This window comes from Panthera pardus, unplaced genomic scaffold (assembly GCF_024362965.1).
Source record: "Panthera pardus isolate Hobbes unplaced genomic scaffold, ASM2436296v1 HiC_scaffold_11, whole genome shotgun sequence".
NCBI lineage: Eukaryota > Metazoa > Chordata > Mammalia > Carnivora > Felidae > Panthera > Panthera pardus.
In genome coordinates, this window is record NW_026526666.1 from 50,824,929 (window position 1) to 50,843,324 (window position 18,396).

The window sequence follows — 18,396 nt, forward strand, 5'->3', positions numbered from 1 at the left end:
ATCCCTTTATTTTAAAAACAAAAAGGGGCACCTGGGTAACTCAGTCAGTTAAGCGTCTGATTTGTGCTCAGGTCATGATCTCACGGTCTGTGGGTTCGAGCCCAGCATCTAGGAGCCCAGCATCTAGCTCTGTGCTGACAGCTCAGAGCCTGGAGCCTGTTTCAGATTCTGTGTCTCCCTCTCTCTGCCCCTCCTCCACTTGTGCTCTGTCTCTCTCAAGAATAAATAAAATTAAAAAAAAATTTTTTTAAGACAAGCAAATGCCTGGTAAAGTGCCCCAAATTCACAGTTTGTTAATGGCAAAGTCAGGACTTACTCCCAAAGGCTTCATCTCATAATGTATAATATTTTGTTTTACTATACCGCCATTCTTAGGCAACTCATTTATTTATTTGTATTTATTTGTCTCAAGTGCCATTGGAGGGGTAGAAAATAAGTCGGGTGAGAACATAAAAAGGGAAGGAAAAAGAGTTTTTAAAAGTCTAAAAGAAAAAAATTAGAGGAAATTAAATAGGCTTACAGTATAAGGAAGGTTAAGTGCAATTAAAAATTTTCCAGGTGCTATGTGGAAGACCAAGGGGTCAGGCCCTCCTGGGCTGCGCTGAGTATTCCTGTTATGATTGACTGTAAGTCCAAGTGAGATCTCAGAGATCATTTGCCTAGAGTGATACTGTGGAGTTTCTCCCAGTCCTCTGTTCAGCCCTGACACCTCTGTTCCTGACCATTCATAGCTGTATCCATCAGCGGGCATTGCCCTCAGGGAACTGCTTTGCGTATGGCTTTGCCTCTTCCCAGGAATGCAGGATATGGAGGAGATATACAACTCCTGTACTCGCTGGGATTCAGGCCCAGCTGTAACCACATTGAGAGGGAGCTTCTCCCTCTGCCCAATCCTGCCAACCTCACCTCCTTACAGGTGAGATGTAACTTTTTAACCACTTGCCAATAAAACTTCAAATAAGGTGTTTCTAGGTAACTCAATCTAAGACACTACTCAAATGAACACTTTCTGCATATCACTCAGAAAGGGAATAAAGCCCAGATTTCCTGTCCCATCCTCTTATTAACCTAAACCATTCTCAGCTGTTTTCCCTCTTTTGCGGGCTAAAAAGCTCCTGTTAAGTACAACTTGACATAAGCTGTCCTCCCAGCAGGGGTAGCTTCCCAAGCTGTGGGATGCTAACTATGAGTGTGTTCTATACAATGATTATGCTTATACTGGATGGGCTGATTTTTTTACTTTAACAGTTGTTATCTTAGCTTGGGATTCCCCAGAAGCAAACCGTGCAATGAGAATTCAAGTGAAAATGAGCTATTAGCATCCAGACCAGCTTCACTGATGTGCCATCTATAGAGTCCTGCACATCTATGCAGAAACACAGGACCCCACACTTGGTCTAATACTCTGCTCTTACCAACTTGAAATTCTTTATAACTTATGAACATTCTTCTTTATCTTGCATGGGGGCCTGCAAATCACATAGTTGGTCCTGATTAGAATGTGTTCCCAGGAAATACTGGTAGGGGAATGGGACCTAGAAGGGTAAGAAGGGCAATAAAGAATGTGATATCGAGCAAAATCCCATAGAAGAGGGGAGGGAATTTAGTCTAATCTCATAGGGAGCTCTGTAGACAGCAGAGATCCACCCCGGGGTTGTCTCAACTGGAGGCAAAGGAACCACAGTATTTATGCCTCTATTCTCCTAGGTCACTGGTTAAAGGGTGTAGTGGGGACAGGGGAGCATTAATTCCCAGGTACTCCCAGCTGTCCCTGGCACAGGCAAAGCAAATCCTGCAGCTGTTGAGGGTGGTACTCTGACAATGAGATGCAGGTTGCTATGACCGCTCTCCTGGGGCAAGGCATCCAACCAGCAACTACCTCTATTTGCAGTATCCCTGCCGCAACCTCATCTAATTGTTTCACTGGGAATGATACTTGAGTAGGGGTCAGGAGGAAAGTAAGAGTTAAGGTGATGTCCTCATCGCGGTCCTTGGCTGCTAGCTTCCCCGGGCCTCACTTCTTCTCTTCAGTTGGTGAAACTCAACACACACATCCCTCACCAGTGCCACCAGACTCCATTTCAAGCATGCACTCTGCCCACACTGGTTCCGAGTGACCTACTTTGGCCTCACCTTCTCTTTTGTCTCCATCCTGTCAAACAAGAAAGCAGATACCTGGGGATACACGGGAGGTCTGCTGACTGGTAAGATTTCTGCATGCCCACTTTTTTTACTCTTTCTGGACTTTTCGAGGGTGAGCGCCTTGTCTGACTCATATTTGTGTCCCTCCATCACCTTTAGTGCAATGCTTGGCACACAACAGGTGCTCAATGAATGTTCCTTGAATGGCTGTTTGTATGAATAGTTTGCACTCTGTATAAACAGAAGTGGCTCTTCAAACTATCTGACCTGAACCCATTCAGAAAAGACCAACCAAATCCAATTAATTCATTATGCAGAGCTCTGCCAGGTATTGGGTATTTGGAAACCCAAATTTCATGGGGGAGAGATGGAGAAGCTCGTGATGGGTGCATGCACTTCAAATTCAACAATCCGCAGTTATATCTCCATTTTCTGGGAAACAAAATCTCCCCATGGCCCCAGGGCCCTTTAAATTTTACTGTGACTGTTTTCTTAAGAAATTCCTGGAGCAGAGCCTAACTTTTGTGTAGGGGGTTGGCAGCGCTTACATTCGAGGCCCAGGGGACGGTTGGCATAGGGGTTAGCGAGGCGTTTGCACGCGAAGGAAACTTTTGAGGAGTCTTTTGAGGAGCAGCACAGCGGAGGGTCGTGTGAAGTGGGGGGCCCGAGAGTCCTTGAACTCCAGGGCCTCCATGAATCTGGGAAGGGAAAACGGGGATGGCCAAGGCGGCCAGACGTTTGTGGAGGTCCACAGCTCCCGACCTCTCTACTTTGGCGGCCCGGACACGGCACTGATTCTGCGGCCGAAGCTGAGAACAGCCAGGGTGCCTGGGCCAGAGGGAGGGCCAGGGCCGGAGGAAGGAGTCAGGGGCCGCCGCCGCCCCGCCCGTCGGGCTGTCCGCCCCGCCCACCCCGAGCGAGGCGGAGCCGGCGCCCGGAGGAGCAGGAGGAGGAGGAGAGGTCGGAGCCGTCTCCAGGAGCCCTTAGAGACCGAGTCCCCGGCGGCGGCGGCGGGGGGAGCGCACCGGCAGGCGAGTAGGCACCGAACGGCGGGCGCAGGTGGCGAGTCTGGTCCCCGCGGGCACAGGGGCGCAGCGCGGGGCGTCGGCCGGCCAGTTCGGGGGCCGCCTCCGAGTTCCCAGTGCTGGGAAGCGAGATGGAGGGAGGGAACGGAGGAAGGAAGGAAGGAGGGAAGAGTGTCCTGGAGGGCGGGGACTGGTCGGGGCCCTGGGCCCCGGAGAAGGGGATGGGGGAGGGAGGGCGAGGGACGCCGAGACCCAGAGACGGACTGCGCGCCCGCCCTCGACGGGCGGCGGCCGGGAGCCGCGGAAAGCGGGGGCCCCAGGGAGCTACGGCTGGGGACGAGGCCCCGGGATGGGGGCGGGAGCGGGAGGAAAGGTCTCGCCCTCGCCCGCGTCCTCGCCGCCCCGCGGCCGTGCGCCCCGCGCCCGGTTGTGGTTGGAGGCTCCGGTGTTCCCAGCCCTTCCTTGCGGCGGTGCCAGGCTCTGGAGGCGGGCAGGCATCTGGGGGCGACTGGGGCGCCACGCCCCTCTTCCCTACTTTCTTCCGGCTCTTTCTTGGGACTAGCGGGCGGGCGAGCAGCCCCGGAACCCGCTCGCCGCTGGGTCTAGCGGGGAGATAGCGGGTCGGGGGGGAGAACCCACCTCACATGTTCCGCGAGGGACCCCCAGCAGTGAGTGGCTCCGAGACGCTATTTGCAGGTGGTATGGGGAGGTCGAGGCTCACGAGTCTTGGGTGATTTTTTTTTTTTTTTAAAGCATTGTCGGGACATTTATTGCGTGGATCGGGGTGACTTATTTTTCCCCTTAATTTTATCTGGGGCATATCAGTTAAAACTAATTTTAAAACGCTGTCACTAAAGTCGTCGGACTTGTCCCTCGCCTTATGTTTGTGCCTTGTAAACTTAAACCATTCATAACTTTCACAGAAGAACTCATGGTTCTTGTTAAATCACCGCCGTGGAGTGAAACTTTGGACAACTGGAAATCTAAGAGAAGAAACTGATGAGGCCTGTTATCTTGTAGTCACCCTTGACCGGGCGTGGTTGTATACAAACAAGGTTATAGAGAAGGAAATGGGCAAAAACTGGAGAGAAGGCAGATCCCCTGCGCCCACGTGTCGGGGCACGTTTAATGGCTGCTCCAAGTGGAAACAAACAGGGAATTTATTAAGACCTTGTGGAGTTGGACAAACTTCACATGATTAGCTTCCTTCCCATCAGTTATTTCCTCTCCTCCCCTGCTGTCTTTGCGGACACTGTTTATATTTCCTGGGGCTGTTGTAGCTTGGTCTGAATGGATTGTCTATAATGAATCTTTTGGATGTTGTCAGAGTCAGGGTCTGTGTCTGTGTGTTCTCTACTTTTAAAAGCGGAGTTCGGCTTTGTTTTTAAAGTGCTGGTCACCACACTGCACCATTGCTGGTGTTTCTGGGCTCTGCGTGTAAATTATCCCAGGATGGCGGCCCTTACCTAGGAGAACCAGGAAGGCAGGCAACGCAAGAATGACGGGGTCGGGTATTACTATTGCCAAAACAATCACATTCAAGTAAAGAGCTGTTTGGTTTGGTTTTTTTTTTTTTTTTTTTAGGCCAAATTTTATGTATTAACAAGCTCCCCTCTTTTTTTTTTCAATAAACAAACATGATTTACACACACATAATTTTTAAAAGTAATCAAACATGTTACAGACTCTTCAATGACAAAAGGACTTTGGGATCAAATGTTTAGTCCCTTTGCTTCCCTAACAGTTAACTAGCACCATAAAATGCTGGTTTAAGTCCAAAAAATGGTGAACAGTCTAACGATGGTGTTTTTGTAAAACCATGTAAGAAATGTTGTATTTACTGTGTTTAACCCAGGTAATTCACTAGTTATTGAACCCCGACAGCATTTAAGTTTCTGTAGAAATACATACAAATGTGAATCTGTTTCACAAGAGACTGAAAAGATTAATATAAAGAGAGCAAGCTCCGGTCTCATTTGGAAGATTAGCTCTCTAACAACAAGATTCGAGGTATTGGGCTTGTATTGTCACTTGTTGAAGGACATGGGTGGTTTGTCAAGTTGTGACAGCAAAGAGGCTCAGTCAAAACACTTGAGGAAATGGTTAGCTAATACCAGATTAATTTTGTTTGTTTTTTATGTTGAAAATCTCTCTGAGACCAAAAAGAGCTAAAAGTTTCAAATTTAGAATTAAGTAATTTATTGCTGGATAAATTGTAGGATTTGTTTTGGGTGTTGTTTTTGTTTTTTTAAGTTTTGTATGTCAGCTCAAGCTTAATTTAGGGAGGTAAGTTGTGGAAGTCAACATTTTTGGGGCCTGATTTGGAAGAGAAGCTGTTTCATAGTGATTTGAGGTCTGAGTTCTGGTGTCAGACAGATCTGGGTGGGAATATTAGTTCTTTAACCTTTTCAGTCTGATTTGTATAATGGGGATGATAGTGGTCTCTATCTCAATGATTTTCATGAAAATATATGAAACAGCCTTTGCAAACTTTTTGTACCCAACACAGTTAATGTTCAACATGATGAGATTTTACTTTTCTAGCTTTCTCTAGCAGTAGGCTATTGGACAGATTACAAGATGGTAGTTTGAGCCTTCTGGAAATGCTAGATAAACCTATTTATTTTATTTTTAAACTTTATTTATTTATTTTGAGAGAGAGAGCGCGCACGCGTGGGGGCGTGAATGTGAGTCCGGGAGGGACAGAGAGAGGCAGGCTTGGTGCTGGCAGCGTGGAGCCCGACATGGGGCTAGATCTCATGAACCTAGCTGTGACCTGAGCTGAAATCAAGAGGCTTAATTTACTGAGCCACCCAGGGCCCCTGGAGCTATTTTAAATTACAAAGAAGATACCTGATTTTATAGATAGAGCTATCTATCTAAAGGTATATAATATCTGTGTACATATGTGTGTATGTTTCTACCACAGTGGTATGAATAATTATGATTCATTAAAGTTTTAATTAATTAAAGTTTTAATATGCTTTTAGTGCTAAAATTATAGTCATATAATATTTTTAGAGCCAGGCAGTCAGAAACATTTCATTAATCATATTTTAAATTTAAAGAGTTTATATTTTAAAAAGTTTTGTTTATTAGTCCTGGATAGGAAATTAAACCAGGAACAGAAATATTTATCTTTAACCAAGTATGATTTTTAATTAAAGTATGAAAAAATGTGACCCAAGGGTTTCCAGTTATTTTTCATGTACTGATGCTCAATGCCAACAGATAAGCCATCAGAAGTGTTTAGTACTGATTAGGAGCATTTTGTAAACGTTTTATAAAAGTGTCGTGACCGATTGTAAACTTTTGTGAGAATGAGTGTTCAGCTGATTCAGGGACTCTACTCATCACATTATTGAATCATTTGTGAAATTTAAAAAATGCTTCTATCTTTAAATCAAATCCTTTTAAGCACCTGTTGTTTTGTCCTTAATGTATATCAGGTGCCTGAGGTTGGACTGATTGGAATCGTAGCTCGTGTAACAGATGACTTATCATTTTACTAATTGTACCACAGGGAGGCCGAGGTGGTGTTTTATAGTATTTTAAAGTAATTGTAAAGCATACAGTGTTATTATGAATCATTTCTTGCCTATGACATTATACTCTGAACCAGTGAAGGACTTGATTGAATAAATTATTGATTCTTTTCACTCCTACAACATCATAGCATAGAGATGGATTCCTGACTCTTGCTTCTAGGTGTGTAGAGTGTGGGCAAATTGCTTCATCTGTCTCTGCTTCCATGAGGTATTATGAGGGAGAAATGAGTTCATCTGTCTAAAGCGTTTAGAACAGAGTCTGTGTTCAACAAATACTAATGGTAAATTATTACTTCCTGAGATTTTCTCTTTTCTAAATGCTATGTAATTAGCACGTATTATTTTTGTAAAAAGGAAAACAACTGTATGAAATTGTAATGTTTCCCCCAAACTTGAAAAAGCTCAGTAATTATAGGGGTGCCTGGGTGGCTCACTCGGTTGAGAGTCCGACTTCGGCTCAGGTCATGGTCTCACGGTTCATGAGTTCGACCCCCCACACGGGGCTCTGTGCTGACAGCTCAGAGCCTGGAGCCTGCTTCAGATTCTGTGTCTCCCTCTCTCTTTGCCCCTCCCCTGCTCTCACTCACCCTCTCCCTCTCTCTCTCTCTCTCTCTCTCTCTCTCTCTAAAAATAAAATTAAAAAATTTTTTTAAAAAAGCTCAGTAATTATAAAGTCCTGCCAAACAGTACTTACAAAGTAAGAGAATATGATTAGGTAATTGTCATTGCATTTTTTAAATGTGAAATGGATTGCTACATTAATTTGTTCAACAAATTAATTCTCCTAGATCTCAATGCCATTTTCCTTTCTTATTAGAAACTTAAAAAGGGGCGCCTGGGTGGCTCAGTCGGTTGAGCGGCTGAATTCCGCTCAGGTCATGATCTGGGGGTCTGTGAGTTTGAGCCCCACGTCAGGCTCTGTGCTGACAGCTCGGAGCCTGGAGCCTGTTTCGGATTCTGTGTCTCCCTCTCTCTGCCCCTCCCCCGCTCATGCTCTGTCTCTCTGTGTCAAAAATAAACAGTAAAAAAAATAAAAAAAAAAAAACACTAATCCATGCAGTCTATGTTATGTTAGGTTAAGTAGGGGAAGGGAAGTGTGCACAGTTACAGTGCATTATTAACAATTACAGCTAGGTAAAAAAAAAAAGATTTATGCAGATGAAGGAAAGTCTAGAAGAAAATACAGACCAATGGATGGTGGGATTCTGGTACTTTCCTACTTTTCTTCCCCGTTTCCCCAATGAGTATATATGTAATAAAGTCTACTTGTGTAACAATTACTTGGTAAAAACTCTGGTTTATTAGCTACAAATAGCAGGCTTTTGTTGTTTGAGAAAAAAACACCAGCTTGCATAGCAGTTGAAGATCCTTAAATGTCCAAACATTTGTAGTGAAAATTGGTTAGCAGTAAAAGGCTGTTTCAGAAGTTCATATAGGTTTATCTTCCTAAGAGGTGTTTGAAATTAAGGACTGCATACAGACCAAGTCTACCAACCTTGACTTCATGGAAATGGTCACTTCTCAGATCTAGGCTCTGCATTGACAAGTTGCATGCCTACAGCACCTTCAGCTGTCAGGTGCCTCCACGATAGTCACAAGGAAGACATAAGTGCACTTAGTTTGGCAGGAAAGTTTGACAGATAAAAAGTATTTAGAGCACAATTGTGTGCTTCCATTTATTGAGCTGTTCTACAGGTGCATCCAGCGAGAGGGCCTGAGGGATGGTGGGGGAGGGGAGTGGGAGTTCCATTTAGAAGCTATAAATCAAATCGACAGAAAGATGGGAAGAGGGCTCCTTTTAGGGATGAGCTGACCCACCTGAAGAGAATTATCAGTGCCTTTACATCGGGATTAGCTGTCTTTCAGTCAGAAGGCAAAGCTAAAAATTGCCTCAGAGACCCAGCAGCCCTGAAGTGATCTGTGAAGTCGACCTCTCCCGCGCGTGGACTCCCAAAGAGGCCTTGAGTGTACAGATGAAGGAACTGGCCTGCTGAGTCCCATTCTAGAACCACCTCATACCAACAAGGCCCGGCCTCCCCACTGTTCTCTCTTAGGAAGAGTAGTGATCAGGTGGCTTGGACGCAGGGCAGAGGGGAGTGATTTGACTGAAGGTTCCTTCTAGCTGGATTTTTCCATTTATTGCCAAGTCTCTTCAAAATCATTTCTAGTGTCACTTAGATGTTTGGTTTATCACGTCAGGCTTTATTGGGTACCGTAAAAGTGTTTATTGTGAGTGTCTGGTTGTCCTCCTCTGACAAGGAGGGTTTCTGTCTTCTTTTAATGGGTCTGCATTTCAGAAGATTACTGTATGATAAAAATCAGGGTGTTGCAGACTGTTAAGACTTTTGATACTTTCAATTCTGCTGGAGAATTAGTAGCTAAAAAAAAATTTCTTGTAGGGCTGCTTAGTGAATCAGTTACTAAGCATCTTCTGTAGTTTTTCACATTCATTGATTATAAGCAGAGACTTACAGAATAGACCACCGTTCTCCTTGCAGTCAATGTCACATGATTGACGTAGGCTTCCCCGTCGGTTGATCAAGGAGACTAGTCTACATTCTGGTTTACCTGGGGTGGCGGCATCATAAATGCTCACTGGAGGGGGCTGTGAATCAGTCATCAGCTCTGCACTTGCATTCCTGTATAGAGAGTTCATCCTGAATGGCTGTGTGCAAACCACATGAGCCCATTGGGGGTGGAATCTTAACTTTACCAATATAGAATAATCACGCTTTTATTTAGCGGCAGATGCTATGGGCCAGGATGTCCCTGAGCACTGGACATTAAACCCTAACCCTCCTGGGACCCTTTGACTAAGACCCCCAGCTTGTGGGGACCTCAAATTTGTCTGCTTTTCACAGAAGAATTTCTTGCAGAAGAGCAACACAATTTAGCTCTCAACGTGGGCTAAACAAATCTAAGGATGGAAAGAGGACTCAAAATCCAAAAGCTGCTTGGACTTTATTGAGGCTTAGTAAGGACTTTGTTGATATAAAACCATCACACTGGGTTTATTCAACCTGAATCTCGGGTAAATTGGAAAAATGTTGAAACCAGCAGACTTGATGCCTGTCCTGTACCCAGACTACTGAAACCTTTTGAATTATTAGAGCATGGCCTGTGCATTACACCATGGGGCTTCGCCTGGGTGTATAAGGTCATGACTGGCTGTCAGGGGAGAGTTGGATGCCTGGCCAACTAGCAGAAGGATTGAATTGTGACTTCTTGACAGGGCTGCCTTGAACTCTTGTACACGTTGTTCACTGCACAAGAGTGTCTGGCCAAGGAACCAAGTGGGGCTCAAATCTGCTCAAAAAACCATGTGTCCTAGGCTAGAACTGTCTGCCAGGAGGAGGGGGCACTTCCTGATGCCATCAAGTCTGCAAGGCTAGGTCCACTTGGAGGGGTTGCTTTTTTCTAACTCCTGCAAAGGCACAATGTGGCTGCAGTGGCTCTGCCTCTCAAGGGCCTCTTTGGCCACAATAAACTGTAAATGCCATGAGCTGGTAGAGTCTGACATGTAGTAGGTGTTTAATAAATGCCAGTGGAATAAAGGAATAGAACCATGTTCTCTGTAGCATGTGTCAGTGCAGTGCCTGAGCCAGTGTTCTTTTTTAATCAAGTAAAATTGATCGTATCTGCTAGGAAGTGCATGTTCCCTGTGATGGGCTTCTCAGTCTTCCATTCATCATTTCTAAGGGGCAGATCAAGATCAGTATTTGGGGTGTTGTCGACATTCTTTACTGTTAGTAACACCGACAACATGCTCAGTATTGCTGGGGTCCCTGCACCCCTTTCATGATCTACCTGATGAAGGGAATACAGTGGTGACTCCTGGGAATGTGCAAAGGGATCCTTGTTATTTATTGACCAGCTTGGGCCCTCTCCTGGGGGGCAGGATGCAGAGGACAGTGGCTGCAGGAGCCTTTGGAACTTACCTGGGAGCAACTGCTTCTCCTGTAAAATGGTTTTTCTAGTTTATGGTAAGACAAGGGAGAGCCTTATTGCTAAAGCTACCAAAACCTAAGGGAGTTTGTCTGTGCCCCCTCTGTGCCAGCTGGCACTTCTTGCATACTTTCTCTTTTACGTTGATCCTTTAGAAAGCAAAGCCTACTCAGAATTAACTTCCTCTTCCTGGCTGCTCTCCCCAGAGGCAGTCCCACTGCAGGTAGGACAGGCCATGTTGAATCAAACTGCTAAGACAGTGGTTCTGAGGATAAGGGTGCTGGTTTGGACTTGGGACTTTAGCCTTCCGAACCTTTATGAAGGGACTACCTAGCTTGTGGGGAAAAAAAAAAAAAAGTCCACAGGCACAAAACCGTAAATGCCTTTCACATTTGATCTTGGTTAAGTGCAGCCTTCTTCAGGCAAACTCAGATTCCCAAAACAGAAATAGCAGGATTCCCTACCAAATTTCTTAAAATTTTTTTTAATGTTCATTTATTTTTGAGAAAGAGAGCGTGAGCAGGGGAGGGGCAGAGAGAGGGAGACCTAGAATCTGAAGCAGGCTCCAGGCTCTGAGCTGTCAGTGCACAGCCGGAAGAGTGGCTCGAACCCATGAATCATGAGATCATGACCTGAGCTGAAGGCAGATTCTTAACGGACTGAGCTACCCAGATGCCCCCCCTACTGAATTTCTTTAGGTAGTAGACTCACCTATTGCATTTACAGTTATGATTTGATTTTACAAAATTCCAGGAGGCTCAACTTTTCAGGAATATCTCTCTGTTGAATTAAGTAGAATATCCCTATACATGCTTGCCCACCCCCCTTTTTTAAACATAAATCTCTGATGAGCAGCATGCTTCAGCCATTACCGTCCAAATTGAGAAAGCAAATAAATGCCCCCGGCACATTGCCTGGGAGGTAATCTTAGTGTTTCTGTCTTTACCTCCCATTTGCCTGCAGTTCTCTGACTTTCTTCTGGCTATAATAAATAGCAGGGGCCTCAGGGACACCCCACGCCCAGCAGGTGATGCAAAACAGGGCGGAGATCACCCTCTCCAGGCTCGCCGTGCTCACCTGAACTCTGGACCAAGGTTTCTTTCATTTACTGTTGTCCCCGTGAGAACTCTCTGCCTCAGTCAAGATTTCCCAGACACCTTCTGTGCTGAACTCCTACTTAGCTTTGTGCCTTCCAGGCTGGTCTTGTCCTCTTCCTCACACTCCTGTGAAAAATGGCTTATATAGCCTCTTCATTTTTTAAAAAATAGGTCATGTATTTATATGGTCCCGCAAACCCTCACAACCATATATAAACACTGAGAAACCTTGCTGCACCCCTTCCCCATCCAAGTCTTTCCCACACTCTATAGGTTGTAACTTGTAAATATAGCAAATAAAAATATGTGTGTATATATATATGTGTGTGTGTGTGTGTGTGTGTGTGTATATTTGAATTAGGGGTGCCTGGCTGTCTCAGTCAGTAGACCACGCAGCTCTCAATCTAGGGTTGGAGGTTCGAGCCCCACAGTGTGTGTAGAGATTACTTAAAAATAAAATCATTAAAAATATATATAAATAAATAAATTACCAGTATGTCCTGGAGATCTCTCTCTTAGCACATTATTTTGCCACTGTGTGGACATACCATAGTTTATTCATCCAATCCCCTGTTGCTGGACTTTTGGATTATTTCCAACCTTTTGCTATTATAAGCAGTGCTGCAACAAATAAAGGTGTACTGGGTCATCTTGCCTGTGTGCAGGTGCACCTAAAGGACGGGTTCCCAGAGGCCGGTCTGCTGAATCAAAGGGCCCTTCCATCCCCCTCTGGAACGGTTGGCTCACTTTGCCTTCTCACCGGCAATTCTCTGGATGGTCTTTTACCCCACAGCCCCACCAGCAGGAAGTCTGTTGGCTCTGGGGCGCCTGGGTGGCTCGGTTGTTCAGGTGTCTGAATTCGGCTCAGGTTATGATCTCACGGTTCATGGGTTCAAGCCCCGCGTCGGGCTCTGTGCTGACAGCTCAGAGCCTGGAGCCTACTTCGGATTCTGTGTCTGCCTCTCCCATGCTCATGCTGTCTGTCTGTCAGTAATAAATGTTAAAAAACAACAACAAAAAAGAAGCGTGTCAGCTCTATTTTTGCTAATCTGGTTGGTGAGAAATGGTAACTTGGAGTTGTTTAAATTCTTCGGGTTATGAGTGAGGTGGTGGTTTGGGGCCATTGGTACATTTTCCCCTGTGCACTGTCCATCCTGCTGTGGGCATTTCTTGACCTTTCCTCCGGAAGCAAGCCTCTGTCAAAATCTCTTAAATACAGACTTAAGAATGTGATGGCTCTTTTGGGCCTAAGGGTAGAGGGGGCTGCCAAATTGTCAGTGCAAAATTGAGAGAAGTGGAAAGTAGGGTTTTATGCCAGTTGCTAATGTCTGATTTATAAATAGTTTTCGGCTAATGGTATTATTAAACTGGGGCTTCTCCAAAACCATTATAAGGATGATCTTCTAGTCTAGAATTTGTCTCAAACAAAAACAAGAGAAGAGATTGAGAATACATAAATTCCAATGGTATTTCCTGCAAGATCTTTTAAGAAATGTAGAATTTTCTATTTATATGTTTCACCTGAAAGGCCCTACGTGTCACATTTTTTTTGTTTCCCCGCTGAATTGGGCTCCTGTTCTTCCTTTGACTTCAGCATCAGAGAGCTGTCTACTCTATGTCCGAAGTGAAAGAGAAGAGGGAAGGACCGCGTAAGAAGACCAGCTGGAGTTCAGGATTTGACGAGAGGCGGGAGGTTGGAATTGCACAGATTCACCCCTCTTCTGGAGGTGCTCTTTCAGTCAGCTCTGGGGATGAGGATATGTTAACAGAAAAGTAATTGTCATCTTTTAAAAAATGAAATCCATCAAAAGAGAAAAATCGTGGTTTAGCAAAAAGATGAGTGTGGGTTTTTTGGTTTGCTTGTAGAAATTCATATGAGGCAGTCCTGTGTATCTCTATCAAAAAAAAAAAGAGGGAAAAGCCAAACAAACCCCACATCAGCAATAAACTCTCTTCCCCAGAGTTCACACATTTAGTAGAGGCCCATGGAAGCTCCAGAAAGGAGGACCTGCTCCTCCAGGGCCCCCTTGTTACTGCCTGAGTATGTCAATTTCTCTGGATGCTTTTTATTTTTCCTTCCAGTGCTTCTTTCTGTTGCGTTAATGCTGGCCTCCCCAACTATAGTGTTAGCTCCATAGGACAGGCTCTTGGTTTGCTGTTCTGTCCCCAGGACCTAGAAGGTTACCTAGCACCTTAAGGTGTTCCATCAACAGTAGGTGATAAATGATGCACATTAAATGGGCACATACCTTCTGGACCTGGCTGGGTCTCTGCAGTCAACCATGATAGAGGTCCCATGTCAGACATGGGCCTGGCATGGGCAGGGGCGGTGGCATGTGAGCCATTCCTGGCCTGGTCCTTCAGCAGGATTCTTTAGCCCTTATGTGATCTCTGACAGCGTGCGTGATGGTTGAGAGCTCAAGCTTGCAGTCTGAATAACCTGGGCAAGTCACCTGACTTCTCAGAGCCTCTGTTTGCAAAATAGAGATAATAACACCATATTTCATCAAATTCGAGATGCCATCAATTATGAGACATGCTATTCTGTGTGCCAATAAGAAAAAAAATTGCTGCTGATTCAACTCTAACCCACATCAACCATTATCAACCTTAAGGCTATTTTCTGTGGCTGCTATAATAGATTACTACAAATGTAACAGCTTAAAACAACACACATGTATTGTCTCCTAGTTCTGTAGGTCAGAAGTTGGCAAGGGTTTGGCTTGTTGCTTTGGGTTTTACAAGTCCTGAGTCTTATTGAGAGGTTCTGGGAAGAATCCATTTGCAGGGTCATTGAGGTTGTTGGTAGAATCCAGTTCCTTGCAGTTGTCAGACTCCTTGCTGGCTGCCAGCTGGGGGGCCACCCTCAGCTCTTAGAGACCTCTCTCTGGTCCTTGCACTTGTACCCTGCATCTCAGAGCCAGCAGTAGCATGACAAGTCCTTCTCATGCCCAGAATCTCTCTGAGGCCTCCTTCTGCTCCATGTTTGCCTCCATTCAGAGAAAGTTCTCTGCTTTCAAGGGTTCATTTGATTTAATTGGGCCCACCTGGATAATCCAGAGTATTTCCCCCCCCCCCCCCATATTAAGGTCTGTAACCTACCTTAATTATAGCTGTGAAGTCCCTTTTGCCATGTAGTATAATATATTCACAGGTTCCAAGGATTAGGACATAGCCATCTTTGGGGGACCATTCTGCCTACTCAAAGAGCCATCCCAATATCAGGGATGTAAACAGAATATGCTTCCTAGAATTGATGAAATACTATCTTTAGCTCAGGAATAAAGGAGCTACTGATATATATATAAACATTCAGTGTGTTAATAGTAAGGGCTCAAGTATTAAGGATTGTTGTTGTAATTAGTATTAGGATCATAGTGCTCACATTAAAGCTATCTTTAATTTCAGTTGAAGTTATTCACATAGTTAAATGCATTTGGAGCTGATTGGGAGAAGATAGTGTTCCAGCAGGTAATTTGATGCCGATGATGTTCATTTGCTAGGAGCTTTACATGCACTTATTCTCACCTTGCGGAATACTGGCTCCGTTTACAGGCAAGGAAGCAAGTTCTGAGAGGTTGAATACCACTTAAGAGCTCAGTAGCAAGTGGTGGTGGCATCTTGCTCTGAAGCCCGGTCTGTCTGAGGTCTGCGCTCTTCCTGGCGCATGCTCCCTGTCCCACAGTCCCTGGTGGGACCATGTGAAAAGTACAACAGGGAGAGGTGGCCACCAGGTTTGTGGGCTGGAGGGGGTGGTTTCCTGGAAAGGGAAGGAACACAGAGGAAGAGACAGTGCCCTGTGACATGTCTGTCTTGTACTCAGATGTTTCTTTGCTAAGAATGATTTAGCTCATTGAGGACAAAGGTTCTGTCCTTTCATCGTTTTTTCAGTTTTTAGTAAGTACAAAAATGATCTTTTTTCATTCAACAGATATTTATCAATTACCTTCTCTGGAGATACAGCTATGAATAATACTGTGATTTATAATAAGAAATACATATATGGTTCATCGGTCCTGGCACTAAATTCCTACAGTTCTTGGATTTTTTTAAGTGATGAGAGTGATAAACATTCTTTTGTTGTGTTAATGAGGTGACTTTTGGGCCCACCCATAGGCTGGGGGCTGGTTACCAGAGGAATGAACCCCTAATTACAAAGTGGGAACTTACCCTCCCAGAGGAGGAGAAAGGCTGGAGTTTGAATCAGTCACCAGCGGACAGTGATTTGATCAATTGTGTCTATGCAATGAAACCTCCATAAAAACCCAAAAGGAGGAGGTGAAGATAGCTTCTGGTTGGTGAACACCTAGAGATGCAGGGAGAAGACCACGCCTGGGAAGCTCACTGCCCTCTCCCCACGCTTTGCCCAATGCGTCTCTTCCATCTGGCTGTTCCTGAGTTATGGCCTTTTATAATAAACCAGGGAGGTAGTAAGTAGAAGGAGTTGAGTTCCGCGAGCCATTCTCACACATTAACCAAACACAGGGAGGGGGTCGTGGAAACCCTGGATCTGTAGCCGGTGGTTCAGAAGCACAGGTGACAACCTGGGCTTGAGACTGGCGTCAGAAGTGGCAGGCCGGGGTGGGGTGGGGTGGGGTGGGGCGGTCTTGTGGGACCAAACCCTTAACGTGTGGGGTCTGGTGCTATCTCAGGTAGACAGCGTGAGAATTGAGTTGAGTTATGGAACACTCAGCTGGTGTTGAGAATTGCTTTCTGATGTGGATCCCCCTTCTTCCCCTGTGAACTGGAATTGGTGACCAGAACCCTTTTATATACTGTGTGTGATTTTCAAAGGGAGATAAGTTTAGCATTGGGGAATTTCTGCTTTTTAAACTATTTTAAGTGTAACCAGGACAAAGGGGGAAAAAAGGAGAAGAGTGGTTTAGCAGAATGGGAGTAAAAGTAGTTGCTACCTGAATTCAATAAACTACTCTAAGATTGCGGTCTCTAGAATTTTCCCAAGGTGTAAGTGCAGATTGTCTATCTTAGGCGCTTGAAATTCAGGTAAACATTGTTGAAAACCAATATTATCATCTGCTCAAAACCTGCTTTTCTTCCTGCCCTTTCTTTCCTTCTTTATTTCTTTTTTAAAGTTTATTTATTTTGGGAGAGAGAGGGAAAGCAAGCAGGGGAAGGGCAGAGAGAGGGAGAGAGAGAGTCCCAAGCAGGTTCCGTGCTGTCAGCGCAGAGCTCAACATAGGGCTCTATCCCATGAACCATGAGATCATGACCTGAGCTGAAATCAAGAGTCGGAAACTTAATCAGCTGAGCCACCCAGTTGCCCCTCTTCTTGCCTTTTCTAATTCGACTCAAGACTTATTCATCCACCCAGGATGCCAGGCTCTGAACCAAGTCATCTGGAACCCCTCTCTCCTCCTCACCTACCTCCAGTTTAGATACTCTTGGGTCCTACCAATGCCTGCTGCATCTGCTTCCTGACCAGCCCACATGCCTGCCCTTTACCCCCACTGCCTCTCACCTGGATGGTTGCTATGGCTTCGAACTGACCTCGACCCTTCACACTGCTACCAGTGGAGTAAGTAAAACTTCAATCTGAATATGTCACTTCCTATCTAGCAGCTCCCCAAAGGTATCACAGTCCAGCAGTTAAGTGTTCATACTGTCTAGGTTCAAGGCCTGGCTATGTTTCTTACAAGCTTTGGAATCTCAGAAGAATTCTTTATTCACTTTGTATCTCCATTTCCCATCCCCAAAATGGGAGTGGTAGTAGCACCTACCAAACAGATAGGTTTGTGGAATTGAAATGAATTACTCTGTGTGGAGCAGAAAGCGCTCAGTGAACACTGTTCTCCCCCAGTCCTCGATAGCTGGAGTTCACCTTTCCTGTTGCCCCCGGCCCCACCCAGTGCCATGCAGGACTTGGTCTTCGGACGGAGCTCTCTGTTGATGAGCCATAGCTAGCGAGGTTCACATGTGCACAGTACGTATTTAGGCATTTGCGTAGCAATTTGCCAGTCATTTTAGGTCTCTTGAATCTGATGAAAAAAAATTGGGACCTGCATTTTATATTTCATTTTTCTAAGAGTTCATTTTTAGTGCATTTTATCAAAGTATTGGTCCATGATGAATTGGAAGTAAAACCAAAAATCTGATCTCTCACCACAGATAGTTTGAGAAGCACTACTGTGTTCCCACATGCCCTCTTAGTTGATTCACTCACACTGACCAGGTTACTCTTACTCACTGTGTAGCCTTAAATCTCTCTGAATTTCTTCCCATCCTTTCCTCTGCCTAGGGTTTATTACATATTTATTAAGCACCTAATTAAGTGCCAGTCTCTGGGGACATAAGGATGAATAAGATATGCCTCTACTTTTGAAAAAGTTTCCCTCAAACTACCCAGTGAATTCCTGCCTGTCTTTTGAAATCTAGCATAATTTCCATAATTTCATTCTTTCACCCACTGAGAAAACATTTATTACATACCAACAGAGGCATTACATCCCATTACGAGGCACTTGCTATCTGCTATTCCTGCCCTTAAGGATCACAAGCCAATGGGGGAGACAGACACAAGACGAATAAACAAATAACAGTGATGGGATAGGAATGTTCCACAGCATCATGAGTAGAGAAGTGTGGAGGGGCAGAGGAAGGTGTCCCTGGCTTCTTTGGCCT

The 18,396-nt window shown here is 45.0% G+C and overlaps 1 protein-coding gene across 2 annotated transcripts in view; it reads left to right on the top strand.

The window, feature by feature from the left end:
* The first annotated feature begins 2,745 nt into the window (after nt 1-2,745).
* Nucleotides 2,746-18,396, top strand: part of GNG12 (G protein subunit gamma 12) — a 126,787-nt gene continuing 111,136 nt past the window's right edge. Inside the window, exon 1 of one of the 2 annotated variants that reach the window (XM_019448928.2) lies at nt 2,746-3,177. The gene's annotated coding sequence lies outside the window, so the exon portion shown is untranslated. Of the gene's footprint in view, nt 3,202-18,396 lie in introns of both variants that reach the window. The other variant, XM_019448927.2, reaches the window with a different exon arrangement.